Below are 20,954 nucleotides of genomic sequence, written 5' to 3'. Positions count from 1 at the left end.
ACATTTTTACACAAATCTATGTATTATCGCGTCATCAGTAATCAGCGGCAGGGTGAATGGTCTTCTAGCACTTGCCCTGAGATCCGTGCGACCCGAGTTCGCGTCTAGACTAAAGCGTTTCATTCTTGACGTTGGCTTCATTTTGTAATTAATTTTATTAATTCCCTAATTAAGAATATTCAAATAAATGGAAAATAAATGGCATGAAAAGTAATTTGATTTCTCTAATAGCCTAATCCTTCCTATATTACTATTACTTGCGTGGGGATAGAATCCCGGACGACCGGGTGCAAGTCCGACACGTTAACTCGAGACTATCTCCCTGCTTTTAAATCCATGGTCAATATTAAATTAAAATATGTTACGCTTAATACTACTTATGCATTCAACAGATCGCCGATTTTTGTGCCAGGCAGCCTCCCTGTTTCTATTAATGGTTACTGTGTTCCCTTTTTGAGTTATTATATGCGTGTACTCCTCATAGACCTCCACAAGCAGCTTCTGTTCGCCGCTGGAAAAGATCCCGGTCGGTCCTTTTCGGACATTTGATCCATGATTCGACATTCACGGTTCTGGGCTGGTTACATATCTCGTGAACACCTCGTGCACCTCCTCAGCACCATCTCATACTGTTTATATTAATAGGTGATGTTGGTCACCCAATTAAATATAGAAGATCAGGTCATATAATAATGCATTATCGTTTTGATTGTTCTTCTATTTGTTCTTAACTTTTTTTCCCACAGCGGTTCAACTTATTGCGGCGACCGTGGGCGTGGTCGCCGTGTTCCAGGTGCCGCAAGGGATACTGGGAAAATGGTGTATAGGACACCTATAGTTGTTTAGTCCGACACCGTGAGTGAAAGTGTTGTTCGTTTTGGTCAGGTGTGCCGTGTTTCTGTTCCCTCGTGTCTGTGCAAATAAAGCAACTCCCGTAGTCGAGCGGTGTATGGGGCGCGGGAGTTGGTTGACTGCTTAACCTGGGCTTCCGTCCCGTTCTTCCAGTTCTGCTCACCACATTATTATTAAAAATATTGTACATTCTAAATGGTCCAGTAGGTGGGGTCATGCACTTACTTACATTCCAGGCTTGCCCGTAGCTCAAGCTGCTACGCTCCTGCTCGTTTTTTTCCACTAATAATATCGTTATTGGTGTCGTTAATTAATTATTCCGAATTTGTATTTTTGAGCAGCATCGAGCTGGTCTTTGGACTATTCGGTGGTATTGTTTCGGTATATATAGGCCTACTGTTGTTCCTCTATAATTATACATTTTTTTATTCTTAAGAATTTTGAGGGAAATAGAATCGGCCTCAATCATCTCAAATATTATCCAGCCGTGCACTCTCGTTAGGCCGCAAATCCTACATTTTTTCATTATGACGAAATGGCATCTTTGCCGAAAAAGTTGCGCATATATGCGCATGTATTTCATGAATCCACTACGCTTCTCAAATTTTCCTCCGTTCATTATAACGACGTCTTTTTTTTTTTATCTATATATTTTTTTTTAATGCATTATTGTTATGTATTAAAAATACTATTTAGCACAAAATCACAGAACACGGATGGCTGGGCAGGCGGCTTATTTTTAATGAACCCATCGCTACCGTACGCTCCAGTGGGAGGAGCCACAGGCGCGCCACTAGTACCGACCCACCGGGGGAGGAGATGTGTGTGTTCTGTGTTGGAGGAGAGAGAGATGTGTGAGAAATCACAAGGCTCTGTTGACACACAGGTCTCCGAACCGCGCGAGTCATCTGTGAAATTCTCGATTTTTCTGCCCATCGCTGTTTGCGCTCAGAAGGCGCACGGCTCCATGGCTTTAACCACCCTTGCGTAATGGCTGTGGCTCACACTACAAAGCTGTCTGCTCACCGCCCCGGCCAAGTGGTGGCTCCTAAGCAAAACGCAGGGAATGGCAAGAGTTAGCGCGGATTGGCTCTGCAAAGGATACACAGAAGACTGATCACAATAACCGATTCTCTAATTGCGTCTCTATCGCCTACTGGTAAGTGCAGCTCTTAATGCCGTTTATTTGGTATTCACGTTACATTGAAGCAGTAAAGTGCATTGTATGGTTAATCCTGCGCGTATTGACTGTCAAACGTGTTCATTTGTGGCATTGGAAACGATCGTTATGTTTTTTTTCTTTCGGCTGTTTATATTGTAAACATCCTTGCCATTGTGGTTGTATTTATGAATGAGCAGAAACCAGCAAATACGCGTGTGTCTGTGTGTCAATACGCGTGTCTTTCTTTAACGGTGCCTCATTCTCTTCTACTTCTGTGCTCTCTGCCCCTCAAATCTCCCACAGACCTTGAAACATGACGGTAAAAAATGCAATAGCTAGACACTGGTAGTAGAAAGAGAATAGTGTCAATGTTCGTCCCGTTGCACTCATCCCTTTTTAGTAAGTTGTGTAACATTAGCTCACAGGCTTCCTTCCCAGACATGTTCCTCACACAGCGCATCTGCTGATCACTGGAGACGGAAGGGGTTGATAAATACACGCCATGGGGAACACGCTATTCAGAGTATAGTGGTACATTATCCAAACCAAACTCAACACTGAAACGCCAGCCCACATAACCTGCACTGGCAAAGCTTTTTCCCACCGTCACACACCATCACCATGTAGTTCTGATTCATGATGTCTAATTCATAATATCTCATCAATTAGGTGCGGACTACGAAGTTAAATTAACAACATTGCACCTGCTGTGTATTCATTGCACGCGTTCTGCAAGTACTCTACTGACCTTAAAATTAATGCGTCAGCCATGTACGCGTGCAATAAGCCTGACCCTTTTAAGTTTGACATTACCCTTCACCTCAGAAGGATTTAGACCTCCCAAATCCCACGTTTTTGGCTCTGAAACCCCGTTGCAGTAGTTTTCGGCTTTGACTAATGCTCCGGGAGAATACTGCATCAATTCATCCAACCGACACATTTCTGGCCATGGATAAAGCAACCACCTTTTCTCCCGCCGTCCATCCCCTTAAAACGCCTTTTGAACTCGTCCAACCTCTCGTCAACAACAACGCCAACCTCACAGGCCTGAACACGCACCGGCGAGCCACCCACAACAGGGCGCCCCGTGGCGTCCCACCTACACCTAGTTAGTAGCTAGCGCACCGTCCGTAGCCCTGTCCCTAGCCGCCCTCCCTCGCCGTACACACCGGGCACCGGACATGGAAGTCATGCCTCTCATATCGCGTCGTGTTGTGATGGTGCCGCCGGGGGCCTAATCCCACACAGCAGTAGATCACCACCTCGCTCTGAGTCCCTGGAGCCTATGATGACGGTTGCAGCAGCAGCAGCAGCAGCAGAGTCAACCTGTGTATTTTTTTTCACCCGTGTGTGTTTCTCTGTGTCGCACCACGGCTGTGTTTAGGTCGTCGGAGCCATTGTGGTCCCCACCATGGTGCAGAAGTACCAGTCCCCTGTGAGGGTGTACAAGTATCCCTTTGAGCTGGTGATGGCGGTAAGTGTCCCCACACACACACACTCACAGAGAGAGAGAGACTTATGCAATCGGGTAGGCGTGAGTGGGCCTGAGTGGGCGTGTTCCAGATCCCCTTACCCAGATGGCTATTTCAGTGACTGCTCGCTGTTCACCTTGGGTACAGCTTGGGGAGCTAAGGAAGCCATTGCTCAGTAGCATTACTGAGGAATTCTCTCTCTCTCTCTCTCTCTCTCTGTCTCTGTCTCTGTCTCTCTCTGTCTCTCTCTCTCTCTCTCTCTCTCTGATGCTAACTATGCTGAATCCTGCTCCTCCCCACTGGCCACTATATGCACCAGTGCGGTGATGGTGGGCGGAGTGTCCCACTCCCTCTATGGTTGTGTGACCATGTCGTTCTCAGCAGGTAGCCTATATTTGGCGTACAGAAAAGGCAAAGTCTTAAGCTCTCAGGTTTATGTGTCCTTAGCCCGTAGTTCCTTCGGCGTGCGTCATACTACATACCACGTCCGTGCACTTTCGCTTTCTCACTGTGTGTGTGTGTGTGTGTGTGTGTGTGTGTGTACACATTCAGATAACACACGTTTATACATGTTGTTGGCTTTGGTTCATTTTATTTTCTGGGTTGAGTGAGAGAGTAATCCTGTAATTCCTGTAGTGTTCAGATGATTGTTGTTGTTATATATTCATCGGCCTGTATGTTATTATCAACATGCCGTCAGTCTTCCGTCGTCCTGGTCCATTTTGCAGTGTTAAGAATTCAGGGTTTTCAGAAGCCTCTTGGGGGGTCTGGGGCTGGTCTGGGGGGTCTGGTCTGGGTCTGGTCTGGTCTGGTCTGGGGGGTCTGGTCTGGTCTGGTCTGGGGGGTCTGGTCTGGGTCTGGTCTGGTCTGGGTCTGGTCTGGTCTGGGTCTGGGTCTGGTCTGGTCTGGGTCTGGTCTGGTCTGGTCTGGGTCTGGTCTGGGTCTGGTCTGGGTCTGGTCTGGTCTGGTCTGGTCTGGTCTGGTCTGGGTCTGTGTGCTAACATCCAGTCTCTGTGCAGGCGGCTCATGTTTCACTCTGGCTGCTGACCCGGCTGTGTTGTCGGTGGATTTGCATGTCCTTTCCATCGATATGTAATTTATCTTCCCCTTAAAACAACATAATGATGTACCGCCGCTGTCCTCCCTCCTCCTCCTCCTCCGCTCTCTCGCACTCGGATGCGGTCGAAGCATGGCATGTTCTCATTGGCTGGCTGGAGTGTTGGGGGCGTGGCTTGTTCTTGTACCGATATGACTGAAGCGTCATGGGGCCTTTTCAAATCTTCTTAGCAGAGAATGGGTTAAAGGGGACATATGACACCGGCAGGTGTGAGTGTGATTAGCCGTTACAAGCCGTTTTGCAAATCGGCCTCTTCTGACATCACAAGTGGGCGTGTCCACCTAGATGTGTCGCTGGACAGATCAGTCCACCAGCCTGCCCGGTGGACACGCCCACTTGTGATGTCAGAAGAGACCGATTTTCAAAACGGCATGTAGCGGCTAATCACACTCACACCTGGTGCTGTGATCTGTCTCCTGTGAGGAGTCGTTGTAACGGTGCAGGCTGGAGACGGACAGCGCCTCTAGGGGGTCGGGGGGGGGGGGATCGCTTCTGTTTTGCTTTTCCTTTTAAAAACAAAAAGCTCTCGCTCTTTTAAGAACCTGAAGGTGGTCCTCGGTCCGACACGTGTCGCTGCAGAGGTGGTTGGCCTTTCCAGAAGATACGCGTACATCACCGCCCCCCCCCCCCCCCCCCCCCCGTGTGGCTCAATGGCTGCAATAATGCAAACCAAGGCCAGAGCGCTTGGACTGGATCAGGCTCCGTTCAGAGCAATTAGCTGATGAGCAGCTCCCCGTCAGCCGTCTGACGAGGAGGCTGCTGATGCATCCACTTTATTTCTGAAGCCACCGCAGAGAAGAGGGGAAAGTGTGTCATAACCCTGTCGGGCTCAGTTCCTTGTCTGGTGAAATTTGCGTATCTTCCTGTTTTCTTAACAGCAACAGCGACAACGACAACGACAATGATGCAACGTTGAACTTGTGAAAGGCAGCCACCACTACAGCCGCCGCAAACTAGGAAAGAGTTTGCGGCGGAAAGAGGATGTTTTTCCAGTGTGTTCCACCGAAAGCCCTTTCTGACCTTTGGGTTGCAGACAGCTGCCTGCGTGTGAGGTGGAATGGCATCTACCCGTTATCAACTCCTCGCTGTGCTACATAAAGCATGAACGGTGTCTCACCGACCGTCATGTTGATGTACGCTGGATAGACCGGCCGACCCACTGGACTGTGGCAAGTGTTGCTTATCTTACCCGTCACACATCTAGGTGGACACGCCCACTTGTGATGTCACTGGAACACACAGGGCACACGGGCGTGGTGACATGATATCACCCCTTAAACACTTCCTCTAATGACGAGAGAGAGCGAGAGAGGGGGAGGTGGGGAGAGAGAGAGAGAGAGAGAGAGAGATTCTAAATTCTTCTGTTATTGTGCTTAAATCTTTTTTTTTTTTTTAACGGCATTCCTCCGCGGAACAGAAAGGCACCTCCTCTCCGGGCCTCTTGGCTCCCTGGCCGGTGCTGCGTTCAGGGCCTCCGACCCACCGGTCAACCTGTGAGCGGCGCGCTGTGGTGGAGGGCGCCTGGATGTTACCGTCGCACGCTTCGGCATTTTTTTTTTGGCCCGAGAGAGTCGTAACCCTTTCTGGTCCATGACGTGTGCATTATCCTCACTTATGTTTACCATCAGTTTAAGGGCGATCCAAAGCGACTTACAATAAGTACATTTGTCAGAAGAAAGACAAATAGAAAAACGATACATCTCTGTCGGTACGTTAAGGAGTAAGGGCCAGCACTTAACAATGGTTAGGTTCACCCATTCCACTTATACAACAAACATGTGCTTTATGTGCGTTCGTTATATAACGTTAATATGGGCTCTCATATAGTCGTCTCTTCTCTTTCCCAGAATCCCTTGCTGTACGGACAAACAGTAGCATATAGCAGAATGCAAGACGCAATTAAGTTGAAGCCTTCGTTTAGAAATGTGTTAATGCTGTTATGTTAGGGGATGAGCATTTTCTCAATGAGGGCAGGACCTGGAAGCGCGGTGGAATGTAGTGGACGGTGTCCGTGCTGCTCGCTGTCTGATAAAACAAAGCAACATGTGTGGCTACTAGGCATAAGTTCACAAATGTTGTTGTTATGCTTTTTTATTGTACTATTTAAAGGAATCCCCAGAGGCTTCTGCTGCTTCTCAATAACAGGATGCTGACACACACACACACACACACACACACACACACACACACACACACACACACACACACACACACACACACACACACACACACACACACACACACACTCTCCTATGGGAGGGGCTCCTCTCTGTGTTATTCCAGGCCCATAGAATCGGGGCGGGTCTATGGGTGGTACAGGCCCACCCAGATTGATTGACAGGGGGCCCACCCAATCAGATTCATTGAAGAAAAAATAAAATAAAAATAATAATAATAGTATCTTTTTAATGTTGAATTGTCTTTTATCATACAGTATATGTCTTTTCTTAAATATATTTTCAATTTAAAATATTGACAGTAGCGACTAAAAAGTAATAATATTCATAAACTCCTCTGGTGCTCGTTAGTCCAGTGACGTCGTTACTCAACATCACGGTGACGGGCGGCGCCCACGGTGGATCGTGTACGTTAGGGATCGACCGATATAACCGAGCAATATAATCCCTCCCCGATCCCCCTGGCCCAGAACATCAACCAATCACATGGGCGTATCTGATGTAGGCGGGGCCAAAAGCGTTGCTGTTTTACCGACCAGATACGGCAAGAGTCTTATCTATTGGTTAGCTCCGCTGGTCTGGATACGTCGCCCCCTTGTATTCTTCTGGTTGGTCGTAGTGTTATCCAATTGCGTGCAGTGATATTTTCAAATGCATGCTTGGCTCCGCCCCTCGAGTCGGGCCGTTCTCATCACTCGTTGCCAGACCCTACAGCGTTCTAGACGAGGCTCTGGATCTCCAGGCTAAACCGATACTGCTATTGCTCCCGCAATTTACATCGTACAAATGACACAAATGTTATAAGTCTCAAATTAAAAAAAGGAACATTTATTGAACTGTCTGTAAAACATGCTGGGGAAAATTTTTTTAAAAATAAATAAATCGGTCGATACGATACGCAAATATCGGCCGGGCGATATATCGGTGGATCACTAGTATACGTGTTTGTTTAAGCTTTAAATGAACCTAGGCCCACCCAGACACTCCCAGGCCCTTAAGTGACGTTGTGAGTCTCCGGGCTGCGTCCCAGAGTCATCCTGGAGCAGGTCCTCCGCCGGCCCAGTGATCTACACTCAGAGGATTTACTGCTCATCCTGGATTAGTGAACCGCTACATGTAGGCGGCCTGCCATTTTGTTTTAGAGAATAACCCCCCAGTCCCCAATCCCTGCGACCACACACACACACACACACACTCTGAACACACACACACACACTCTGAACACACACACACACACACACTCTGAACACACACACACTCTGAACACACACACACACACACTCTGAACACACACACACACACACTCTGAACACACACACACACACACACACACACACACACACACACACACACACACACACACACACACACACACACACACACACTCTGAACACACACACACACACACACACTCTGAACACACACACACACACACACACTCTGAACACACACACACACACACACACACACACACACACACACACACACTCTGAACACACACACACACACACACACACACTCTGAACACACACACACACACACACACACACACACACACACACATACATTCTGAACACACACACACGACCGACATATTCTCTGGATTTGGGCCTTTTTGTTTATTAAAACACTACAGTTATAAACTGTTCAGCAGCAAAGGTACACGGCATTAGGGAGATATTTTGTATTATGTGTTACTTCAATCCTCTAATATCTTTTATATTTCACAAACCGTTGGTTTGCGTCTGGCCGGCCTGTGTGTGTGTGTGTGTGGGCCTCTTATAGACCCATTAACTGCCTAAGCATGTCCTCCTCTCCTCTCCTCACCCCCCCCTCCCCTCCCACCCCCTCCGACACACCTCAGCGGTCTTGGAGCGGGAGAGGAAGCCAACAGTGCAGCAGGTGTGTTACGATCAAAGGCACTGGGCCAGCATCGTCGCACACGCCCCGGCTCACCGCTCGCATCGGTGGGGCGCGCCGTCGCTGCTGCTTCTGCCAGCGCTGTGTGAGCACCAGGGTCTTTGTAGGCTAATGGGAAAGCAAATAGTGTTGTTTTTCCGTGTGGTGGCGGCCGTATTGTTCCTCCCTTCTACGCTCTGTGGTGTGTGCAACCTTTGGTGTTCAGCGCCAGCGTGGACGGCTTCATTGGGGTGTGGTGGTGATGTTAGGATTGCAATGCAGTGCGTTTACGTTGTATGGAATTGAGACTCCACCATCCAAGGTCCATTTTAGTTTTGCAAAACTGAACAGATTTTTTTTTTAGAGTAGGATCAGACTCAGGAGGACCTTGCAAAGCGTTTGCCGTCCGAATGAAACACGACGACGCACAACTCAGTGTGGAGATCTGTGTGAAGTGAAGCCAATCAGTCAATCATCACCTGAATGAACGGCGCCGTAGACCTTGAAAACGTTGAAGCGTTCTCTGGCTCCAGTGTGGCCCCGCCCCGGTCCGCAGCCCCTGCTTGATGAAGTGCTCTGTCCTGTCCTGACCCGCTGTGGGTCCGGTCTGGTCAAGGCCGCCACCGCCGCCGCCCCCCCCTCCTCCCTGTAAGCCTCTGGATCTCCAAGCAGCACTCCTCCTCCTCCTCCTCCTCCTCCTCCTCCTCCTCCTCCTCCTCCCTCTGGTTCCCGGGGACCAAAGCGCTCACCTGGCCGCGTTTCAGATCTCCCTCTTCTTCTCCGTCGCTCTCTCCGTCGCGCTTCCATTCAGGAGGAGACGGCCCGGCGGTCTTTGTGAATGAACCCTGCCTGTGTGTGTGTGTGTGTGTGTGTGGTCGTCCCCCTGTGGTCTCCTCCCACCGCGTCGACGAGTGAACCAGAGCAGCGCTTCTGATGCGTTCTGATTCTGCGGCGGGTTGCTTGACCGGGGGGGGGTTGATCACACGCCTGCACCACGAGCGACGCCGACGCCTGCTGCCGGGTTCATTCACAAAGCGCAAGGACGCACCAGCCCCCCCCCCCTCCTCCCTCCTCCTCCTCCTCCCTCCTCCTCACCATCTGCATTTTGGTCCTGCAGCAAGGGCAAGACCAAGCAGAAGCCCCTCCACCCCCACCCTCCCTCTTTCTCGCCCCCCTCCCTCCCCCCTGCCTCTCTCTCCCCCCTCCCTCCCCCCTGCCTCTCTCTCCCTCCCCCCTGCCTCTCCCTCCCCCCTGCCTCTCTCTCCCACCCTCACTCCCCCCTCCCTCCTCCCTGCCTCTCTCTCCCTCCCCCCTGCCTCTCCCTCCCCCCTGCCTCTCTCTCCCTCTCCCTCCGGTGGACCACACGAGGCACTGAGGCGTGTGGGCGCTCTGGGCCGTCGTCTCTCTCTCCTCTCCGTACGGCAGCAGCAGCAGCAGCTCAGCGTCACTGTGCTCCACGCGCCGCGCCGCGCCCCGGGCCCCGCGCTGACTCACAGCGTCACCACGGTGACGCGTGCGTCCGCGGTGACGCGTGACAGAGCGCCGTTTCTATGGCCACGGCGGATACAGAGCGGAGTGATGGATACAGTCGGCCGGCTCCTCAGACTCTCCCTCATGTCTCTCTCGCTCTGTCTCTGTCTCTCGCTCTCTCGCTCTCTCTCTTCCCCCCCCCCCCCCCCGTGTGTGTCTCTCTTCCCCCCCCCCCCTTGTGTGTGTGTGTGTGCGCGCGCCGTTAATCCACTCTTGACGGCCGTGATCACAAATCAGCGTCTCTCTCTCTCTCTCTCTCTCTCTCCGCCGCCCAGACCCGGGTGGTGCTCCGGTTCAGCGGTCACCGGCTGCCCGACGCGACCTCTCCCCCCCCCCCCCCAGGGGATGCTCTCTCCCTGGCCCCCCCAGGAGGATGCTCTCTCCCTGCCCCCCCCCCAGGGGATGCTCTCTCCCTGGCCCCCCCCCCCAGGGGAGGCTCTCTCCCCCCCCCCCCCCCCCCCCCAGGGGAGGCTCTCTCCCCCCCCCCCCCCCCCCCCCCCAGGGGAGGCTCTCCCTGGTCGCGCCCGGCGCTTGATGCTGCCTCTGCCCCCATCGGGGAAGTCGTTTGATAATGCGGCAGCTGGGTGGAGGGCAGAGGGGGGGGGGGCGGTGGGGGGGGGGTGCAGGCAATAACTTCTCCTTAGCAGCAGATCCCTTTCGGTCGCTGTGTGAGGGATGGCTGTGCTGCACCGTGTACCGTACCGTACCTCAGTCAGGGTGAGGGCGTCTCGCTCAGGGACACCTCCACACTCCGCTAGGAGGAGGAGGAGGAGCTGGGGATTGAACCAGCGACCTTCTGGTGACAAGGCAAACCCGCTCTACCTCCTGAGCTTCGCCAACCGATCAGACTTACCTCGACCGCGGCGGCGGCGGAGGTCATCGCATCGCTGATCTCTTTCACCAAATTGATTCGGCATCTTTTCTGTTCATTTTTTTTGTATTGATTTGTTTTTGAGTCCCTATGAGAGGCTGGTGATTGGGAGCTGGCTCTGCAGCACTCTGCTGATTGGTGGAATGGGGGAGTTGGGGAGCCTAACAGAGCCTAATTAAATGGAAGAGAATCATTTGTGTTACGTAATTCGAACGGGGGGGGGGGGGGGGGATATGTTTTTCTTCACATCTCGCATTAATTCAGTTGAAAAAAATTTGATTATATCAAGTAGATGAATAACTTATTGCAGCTGTGTCCTCCAAATCCAGCTGTTATTCATTTTGGAAACGTTTGTCTTGATCCTTTCTTTCATGCAGCAAACGTTAAAGGGAAAGAAGTTCAACCACCGAATCGCAAACAAAGGCCTTGACCAGTACCGCTGTCCTCCCAGTGTCTGCCGCCCTCACTGGGAAGTGTTTGACCGTCTATTGTTTGTCTTCTGATTGCTCTCCACATTACCTGAAGAACAAGCCACTAAATGCACTCGACAGTCTTGCATTCGTAGCTGCATTTCCTCACTGTCCATTAAGCATCAACGCCTGGCCGGCCGGCCGGCCGGCCGGCGGGGGAGGAGGAGGCGTTTGTCCTCCTTCAGAGCGGAGAGATCGCTGTGGCACATAATTCCACAGCCTGGGGTCGGTGTGAGAAGCTGTCAGCCTCGGAGGAGGAACGTCAGGCTGAGCACCATGGAAACCAGCCGGGCTGTTTCTGGATTCCCCTGATCCCAGACGTCTTTGTGTTAATGATCTGGTGATACTCTCGGTACGCTGTACGTATTTTCCAGTGAACTTGGTTCTGTGTTGCTTCGGGGGTTGCCATCGCACCAGGTCGCTGGTTCTGCAGTTTCCATTTTTGTGGGCTGGAGTTTTTTTTTTGGGATGGAAGAAAAGACACACATGACTCTCTGAGACCGCCAGGCTGCTCTTCCACTTTCCTCTCCCTACAATAACAACCTTGTTTAGCGAGCACACACCGTACTGTTTGATAAAAAAAACAGACAAATTATTATTTCCTCACTAACGCCACGTCTCTCTGCCTCCTACTCATAACTCAGTTCCCTGCGTCTCTCCTGGAAATGGCCTGCAGGGTTTCAGCTCGTGTCAAGAGGATTCGAAGGATGGTTGGTGAATGTGCGCAACAAACTCTTTAATGCATAATGCATTAGTGTGCGACTCTCTTTTGACATGGAGATCAGAAATACTCTGAGTAGTACCGGGCAGCTAGACTGCTGCTGACGGGCAGTTGGCAGTGGCCTCTGTTTATCGCTACGAATATCCAAAACTGAAACGATGAAACATGCCAAAAACGAATTCTGTGGTGTGTGTTTTTTTACTTTTTTACTTGCAATCTGAATGGTTGGATCCAGATTTTCTATGATAATTGCGTGGTGTGTTCTTGGCTGACTAACCCTGGTTCATTTGTTCCCGTAGCAAGTAAGGACAGGGAAATGAGCAAAGCAATTGAAAACACCCAAATGAATACTAAAAGATGTCTCAAAACCACCAAGCATCTCTTTTACAGATGACTGTTGACAATGTTGTTCAAGTCGTGAATTTGTTTGTGTTTTTCTCAAATGGTCGGTCCAGTCCGTCCCAAGCGCGCACCCCTTACGTTATGCTCGTTCTATGGCTTTGGACATTTCCTGTAAGCGAAGCCGTGTTACTCATCTCAAGAGTATCCTAATCGGCAAACCTCAAGTTCCTGCTCTGTCACCGAGTTCCTGCTCTGCGTCGGGCCAGATGACAGAGATGATAAAACTCGAATATGTCGTCCGTTTGGTGGCGGACACGCTTGTTGCACAAACAGTAAGCAACCGGCTCTGAGAGGAGGCGCTGCCGCTGGCCAGCTGGTCCTGTTGTCCTCAGAAAGCCTCTGCAGACCGTCCTCTCCGCTGTGAGCACTGCCCCTCCGTCTGCAGTACTAGTGCGTGTTTCACTGAGAGATACTTTAATTGATATTATCAGCCTGAACCAATAGAAGATATGAGTAACATTTACGTGCACGCTTTCATCCAAAGCGACTTACAATAAGTACCTTTGTCGGAAGAAAGAGAAGCAGCGATATGTCGCTGTCGATACAGAAAAGATGTTCTTAGGAGCATGTGGCAAGCACTTGTTTGGTTGCTAGGTTAACCCATTCCCCGTATACGTCAAAGATAAATAGTCATATTACTAAAGAAAAGGCAGCTGCAGGTTTTCTGAAGGAACGTGAATATCTTCAAGGAGAAAGGCTCTTCTTTAAAGCACGTATTATACACTGCCCTGCTGGGGACAGACGCAAAAAAAAATTTGTGCAAATGTTTTTTTAAATTTTTGTGTCTGAAAATAGATTAGAGTCTTATCTGACGAGCCGGAATACGCAGGCCACAACGTTTCCGCTCTGTCTGCGTCGGTCTGTTAAAACAACATGATTCAATTCGTTTTCTCGGCCGCCCTATAAATATGAACCGAATTTCGTGTTCCGTGTGCCTCGGGGTTAAAGTTTAAATGATCTTTTAAAGAAGCAATTTATTCCGTTTTTGTTCGCTGGCGTTAACCTGATATCCAAAAAGTAAAGCCTTGATCGATACATCTCGTACTCAAGTGTTTGAATGGTTCAGGTTGTAGCGTCTGGAGTGTCTTTTATCATGCGTTAGTGTGAGCCGGTATCAGTCAGTATTTCGTGATAGATCGTCTTATTAACCCTCAATATTAACACTAGTCTGCGTGCTACACGAGGCCTCCTCTCCTGTCTTCAAGCCCGGACCCTTAGAACTGCGCTCCTGTCTAAACATACCCTCACACCAGTCTGCCGTCATGCCCGCAGGAATTCTGACATGGCAACTGGCCAGAACCCCATTTTCAACCCCACAATCCTCCAGGGACATCCATGTCCCCTCCCAGTATCCCTGGATCACATTCCCCCCCCCCCCGATGATCCCATTCACCACTTCCAGGCTTTCATAAGCTCCCTTCCGGAGGCTTTAGCGTGTTCCTCCTGGGAGTTTCAACCTTCACTGCGTTCAGCGTTGGGCCGAAATGGATTCCTCCATACAGGAAGGGATCCAATAGCAGTTCTATTGTTTGGATGTTTTCTCTCTCATGCTAATGGTGTCTCCAGCGAGCCGGATTCCAGGAACCGTGTCTCACTGCTTTGGCTGCTTTGGCGTGTGGAGGAATGTCGCCGTGGTAACCGAGACAGCAACCCTTATGGAACGGATTCCTCAGTAAGGGGTTTCCTCGTCGTCGTCGCCTGTCGGAGGCTGACCTTGACGGCTATTTAAGAAACGTCCTTAATGAGGCTGCTGTTGTAACGTCCGACCCCCGCATGCATCTTGATGAGAGTTAGCCAACTACTTCAGACTGCGATGTTAAGGCAATATATACAAACGGCAAATTGAACATGAAGGCCGTGAGAATTGCACGGCCTTCTGGGCAATCCTACCACATCAACATCCCCTTTCAACATTAACATTTCAACACTTCCTGACTCGTTACCCAATCCAGGAAGCCAAAGGGGCAGCGTGGGGCTCAGGAGGCAGAGCGGGTCGGCTGGTCACCTGAAGGTTGCTGGTTCGATCCCCGGCTCCTCCTCCTCCTCCTAGCGGAGTGTGGAGGTGTCCCTGAGCGAGACGCCTCACCCTGACTGCTCCTGACCCGCTGGCTGTCGCCCTGAGGGGCTGACTCCACCGTCGGTGTGTGAATGTGTGCATGAACGGGTGAATGTGAGGCAGTGCTGTAAAGCGCTTTGAGAGGCCACTGGTCGTATAAATGCAGACCATTTACCAACCGTCACAGCGGAGTGTCTGAACCCGGGATGCTGTACACGCGTACCCCAATGCTGCTTAGCAGCATACCCACCGGAGCACAGCGACGAAACTGTCGCGTTTGAGTCGGGGCGGGGCGTGGTGTTTGAGTCGGGGCGTGGCGTTTGAGTCGGGGCGTGGTGTTTGAGTCGGGGCGTGGTGTTTGAGTCGGGGCGTGGTGTTTGAGTCGGGGCGTGGGTGTGTCTCGGTGAATGAACAGTAAAAAAATGATAATCTATACATTTTAACTGTTATCTCTGTTATCTTTTTTTTTCTGTGTTGTAGAACTTAAAAGCGCTTGCTTTGCTCGTTATAATTATTTTATTTTTGACACAAAAGCATCGTAGAAGGCACTTACTTTAAGTTGCTTTGGAAAAAAGCTGCTAAATAAATGTTACGTGATATATATAGATATAGATATAGATAAACCAAAAACAAATTCTCTAAAAATCCAACGTTGTGTGTAATATTCTCAGAATCATTTAAATCCAAACATCTGACCTCTGGTTAAAGTGATACCAATTAATGCTGATTATGAATTCCTGATGACTGGGTGCGATGGAGGAAGGGTTTTCTCTGGCTGACTCATGGATTCTGCGGTCTAACCAAAACCGAAAACCCTACAAGCTGCAGTGTGTGGCTGATTATTCATCAGGGAGAATTCCACTTTATAGAGTTTCGATTTTTGTCATCCATGATTTTAATTCGGTGTGGGAACATAGACATGTAACACCACTCTGGACACACTTGTGATGCACTTGTCTTGAGGTGAGCTGTGCTATGACGAACCTGTTGACCTTCAAGCCCTATCTGTGTGTGTGTGTGTGTGTGTGTGTGTGTGTGTGTGTGTGTGTGTGTGTGTGTGTGTGTGTGTGTGTGTGTGTGTGTGTGTGTGTGTGTGTGTGTGTGTGTGTGTGTGTGTGTGTGCACTCTGCAGCCAGTCAGGCCTGTATCACCGCGGGGGGGGGGGGGGGGGGGGGCTGGTCTGATGCAGCACTAAGTGAAGGTTAGATCCTGTTTTATAGGAGAGACATCCTGGACAGACAAAGTCTCGGACCATCCATGCAGACACGAGTTGTTCCCTTCACGGCTCCCTGAACGCCGTGCTGCTGCTCAGTCATAGCTAATCGCCGTAACGTTTATTTCATTTTTGGAATCATGAAGCTTAAAAAAAAAAAAAAAGCGCGATGGTTTGACCCGTTTGTCGCCTGACCTGCTCCATGGCAACGCAGCGGTGGTCTGCTGGGACCATCCAGCTGGCAGAGCCGCCGTGATTACAGGTTCAGACGACGATGATGCACTGAGCAGTTTGCTCCACACACAAACCCACCACATGGTCTCTCTCTCTCCCCCTCTGGCCCCAGTACACCTCCTAGTACACGGTGGCACTGATGCTCCCAGCAGCGGTCCCAGAAGATGGTCTGGTCCACCTGCGGGCCCCCTGGTGTCTCCTGTCGGCGCCCCCCCCCCCCACCACCGCCGGCCCGCCGCGGCGCCCTTCTCCTAGGCCTTCTCAAATAGCTCGGCGTCGTGACCCCCCAGGACTTCCTGTTGTTGTTCACACGCACTTTTCACGGCTCGGCTGTTTTGGGGTTCTCCACGTGAGCGCTGGGTGGGTTGTTGTTGTTGTTGTTCCTGTCATTCCTCGCCGGGGGACACAGGGTTCTCCGGCGTTCCCGGTCGTTCTCCTCACGTCGTTCCGTGCTGCTGTTGATCCATCCGGTTTATTGGACTAAATGTTTTTGTTAGTTTTTTTTAATATGATTATATGACCTCTTACTAGTTTGCACTGAGCTGTAGTAGTAGTAGTAGTAGTAGTAGTAGTAGTAGTAGTAGTAGTAGTAGTAGTAGTAATAATAATAGTTATCTGTTAGTGTTTTGTTAAAGCTACAATGTAAACTAAGAATGTGTATGTGTGTACCTTTTTAGTGTTGTTGTTGTTGTTGTTGTTGTTGTTGTTGTTGTCGTGGTGGATGTTCTCATTCCGATGTTTCTGGCTGGGTCAGCTGTTGGCGCCGGGCTTGTTTTGATGGCGGATTGGTTTTCAAAAGCTGGTGTTTACCGTCGGGCGGTGGTGTGGGGGGGGGGGGAGGCCTGTGTGTGTGTGTGTGTGTGTGTGTGTGTGTGTGTGTGCTGAGTGCGCCGCATCAAAGCCCTGTTGTGGCCGCTGTGTTCTGGAGGGCAGCGGGCCGCCGGGCCGCAGCGCTGCGTCCAGCCACGCCGCCGCCGGTGGCTGCTGGCTCGTTAAGGCGCTGGATAGTGCCGTGTCAGCGCCGCTGTCTCTCCCCGCCCTCCGCCGTCCGCCCCGCCGTCCGGCTGCTGGCGCGGGGCGGGGCCGCTGAGCTGCTCTCTCTGCGGGCGCCGCCGGGCCCACAGAGCCGCTGATTGTACGAACAGGACAGCGGGAATCGAATGACTCCCCTCCGCGTGTCCCCTCTGACCCTCCTCTGCGTGTCCCCTCTGACCCTCCTCCGCGTGTCCCCCCTGACCCTCCTCTGCGTGTCCCCTCTGACCCTCCTCCGCGTGTCCCCCCTGACCCTCCTCTGCGTGTCCCCTCTGACCCTCCTCTGCGTGTCCCTCTGACCCTCCTCTGCGTGTCCCCCTGACCCTCCTCTGCGTATCGTCGCCGCTCTCCGTGCGATACGATAATCCCGATACACTGGCGGCAAATATTAATATTTCATTTTTTGTTTTTCATTTGTTATTAGAATTTTTTCAAAGAGGAGTAACTGAAATACTCTGTTTGGTCCGTGAATGGACAGATATCAGCACTTTACCGTTTCACGGTCACTTTGTATTCCCTGTTAGACCGTGATGCATCGTTATAAGATACTTACTACTTACTATGCGTTGATTATCGCCGAGTCGCTGTATCGCGATATCGTCTGTAATCGCGGGCCGCGGTTTGCCGTACATCGTATCGTATGGCGAGGGTACTCTGCGATCCCCACCCCCTAGTCTGGTCCCACGCAACCCGTCTCACCCACGACTACAGATCTGCGTCATCCGGTCAGCGCTGAACCTCGTGATGAACGGACCTGAGACGCAGCGTGAGGGTTCTCGCCGCTCAAGGGCTCTGCGGTCACAGCAGGCTGTTGGTTCTAGTCCTTGAGGCGGGGGGAAAGCGTGCGCTCCGTTTGGCCTCAAACAAACAACCGCTCCCTCCCTGGTGTGGGCGGCCCGTCGGTCCTCTGTGTGCGTCTCGTTTGTCGTGAGTCACGGTTGTCACATTTTGAAGGGTATTTTTAGCCAATAACTCAACTAGAGGTGGTGACTAAGAGATGGCAAGGAATACAAGGCCAAGCCCTTAATAACGTAACCTCAAAACCTACCTTCATGAGATCGCCTTCAACACATCCTTCCCTTCTCTCCGTTTCCTCCTCTTTCCTCCTTTTTTATATAGTATGTCTACCCAATACGTTTTATTAAATCATTGTATGTTGTGTTCACTCTGTAAAGCTTCTTTGAGTACTTGGAGCAGCAGCACTAAATCAATCTAATGCATTATTAATATTATTCTAAAAGCAAGAGTCGGCTTTAACCTAACGTCTCCATCGGAGGCCTCCACAGACGGTGTAATGGCCGCGGTGCGCCCCCCCCCGGTGCTGGAGCTCTCTGCGCCCCCCCCCCCCCCCCCCGCCCCGGCCTAGCCTGAGCGGGGGGGGGGGCGTGTCATTGCCCGCCCACCAGGAAGAACTCTGTCCTGTTATATAACGCCGCCGCCAATCAGATCCCGCAGGCTGCATTACCCAAAGCATGACGGCCGGGCACCGCCATAGGGACAGACATGCTTCCTCCAGTTGCATAACAGACCCCCCCCCCCCCCCCCTTCATCACAGGCTGGGGGGGGGGGAGGGGGGCGGCGGGGGGGGGGTGCTTCACTTCCACCGTGCTGGGAGCAGTTGAGGCTGCTGCATTATGGAAAAAAATCTTAGTCATGATTATTTTTGGTCAATATTTAAATGATGATGATGATTTTGATTGTGAAATCATGTTCAGCAATATTCAGCATTTCCCTCCAAAAAACACTTTGTGACTGAGAACTTTGAAAAAAAAAAAAAGGCACAAAAATGGTCAAATAGAAAATGATGTAGAGATACGTATCCAATGTCTAATAAAACATTTGATGAATAAAATAAAAAAAATAATAAGAAAGTTAACTCTATTAAGAAGTTTCAACTCTCAACTATTATATTAGTTCGCTTGACGCTAAAATCGAAATTGCAATCAAATTGTGATTTAATCGCCCAGCCCTTGGAGCAGTCCAGTCCCGGGCATTGCCCCCCCCCCCGCCCCCCCCCCGGCCCGGTGGGACTAGAAGGTGGTTATTGTGCTCTGAGGAGGGGCCTTGGTGAGGTGTTGGAGCCAGGGCTTGCTACTCTGGGGGGGGGGGGGGCGGCGCTTTGGGGGTTGAAAAGCCCTTCTGTTTGGCTCCCTGAGCCCACGAGGGCCCCGCAGAGCGGCCCTCTCCGCTCGGCCCCGCTCACATTCTCCGCGGGCTCCAGGCGCGAGGCTTCAGCTGCCGTGCAGCGCGGAGGAAGGATTTGTCCCCCGCCGGCTAGATTGGAGTTCAGATCGGTGTTGAGGATTATCGTTTTAGCTGAATGTTGTTTTTTCGAATCACAGTTTCACACATGAGCGTTCTTGCCCAAGTTTACCCCCACAGACGACCTCAACGTCTTATTCAGGTTCTTATTTCCTGTAAAGTATATACAGATTTATTCTGGGTAATGTTTATTTTTGGATTTTCTTGATCATATGATTATTTTGTTTTCTGCATCAGCGTAAGGAATGAGATGTTCTGATGGTGATCAACTTTTTCAACTCTCTCTCTCTCTCTCTTCTCTCTCTGTCTCTCTCTCTGTCTCTCTCTCTCTCTCTCTCTCTCTCTCTCTCTCTCTCTCTCTCTCTCTCTTCCCCCCCCCCCCCCCCTGCAGGCCTACGAGCGGCGGTTCCCCACCTGTCACCTCATCCCCATGTTCGTGGCGAGTGGACGTGGTGAGTGAGGAGACCAGCGAGGACGGCGCCGTGACCAAGGTGGAACGCCGCTGCGCCCTGGACGTGGACGCCCCCCGCCTCCTCAAACGGGTGCGTGACCTCCCCCCCCCCCCCCTCGGCGGCCCCTCAGACCCCGCCCCCTTCCGGCGTTCCGATGCCGAATCCAATCCAAGCGAACGAGCGCTCATACACACACACACACTCGCATGGATAAACTGACACGAGCACACATGAACACACACTCACTCACTCACTCACTCTCTCACTCTCTCACACACATACACACACACACTTTACACACTTTACACACACAAATCCAAGTGCATTTGAGAGAGCCGACCAGGTAGCGCGGCGGGTTTGTGATGCTAGCCTCGTTCTGCCGTCGCTTCTCCACCACGACCTCTTCTGTCAGTGTGTCACCGGTGTGTTGTCGTGTGTCACCGTGTGTTGTCGTGTGTCACCAGTGTGTGTTGTGTGTCACCGTGTGTGTTGTGTGTCACCGTGTGTGTTGTCGTGTGTCACTGTGTGTGTCACAGTGTGTGTCACCGTGTGTGTTGTGTTGTGTGTCACCCTGTGTGTGTGTGTGTGTGTGTGTGTGCGTGCGCAGATCGCGGGCGTGGACTACGTGTACTTCATCCAGAGGAACACGCTGGACCGCCAGGAGAGGACGCTGCACCATCGAGTCGCACAACGAGACCTTCTCCAACAGGGTCATCATCAGTGAGACCTGCTGCTACTCGGTCAGTCCCGCCCCCTGACCTCTGACCCCCTGACCTCTGACCCCGGCCCGGGGTCGCTGACACACACACACGCGGGGCAAACCTTCCACCACCATGTCTGTACGTCCACTCTACCGCTGCACAGATCGGGGGTCACCCGGACAACTTCACGTTTCCCATGAAAACTCTCTAGACTTTTATTCTACAGTTCAGTTCTCAGCTGTGCTCACGATGATCGCACGAGGGTTTTCTAATTCTAATCATCATCAACCCTTTAACAGGATGAGCTCAACGCCGTACCGTTGGAACACAG

At 51.3% G+C, this 20,954-nt stretch overlaps 1 long non-coding RNA gene across 1 annotated transcript; it reads left to right on the top strand.

The window, feature by feature from the left end:
• Window positions 1-1,714: 1,714 nt before the first annotated feature.
• Window positions 1,715-20,658, top strand: LOC311373123. Its single transcript, XR_014642183.1, has 4 exons — window positions 1,715-2,011; window positions 3,399-3,488; window positions 19,862-20,012; window positions 20,530-20,658. It is a non-coding gene; the product is annotated as an uncharacterized lncRNA (long non-coding RNA).
• Window positions 20,659-20,954: the final 296 nt, after the last annotated feature.

This window comes from Micromesistius poutassou, assembly GCF_964030765.1.
Source record: "Micromesistius poutassou genome assembly, contig: SCAFFOLD_188, whole genome shotgun sequence".
Classification (NCBI taxonomy): Eukaryota; Metazoa; Chordata; class Actinopteri; order Gadiformes; family Gadidae; genus Micromesistius; species Micromesistius poutassou.
This window is presented reverse-complemented; position numbering and strand designations above follow the sequence as displayed.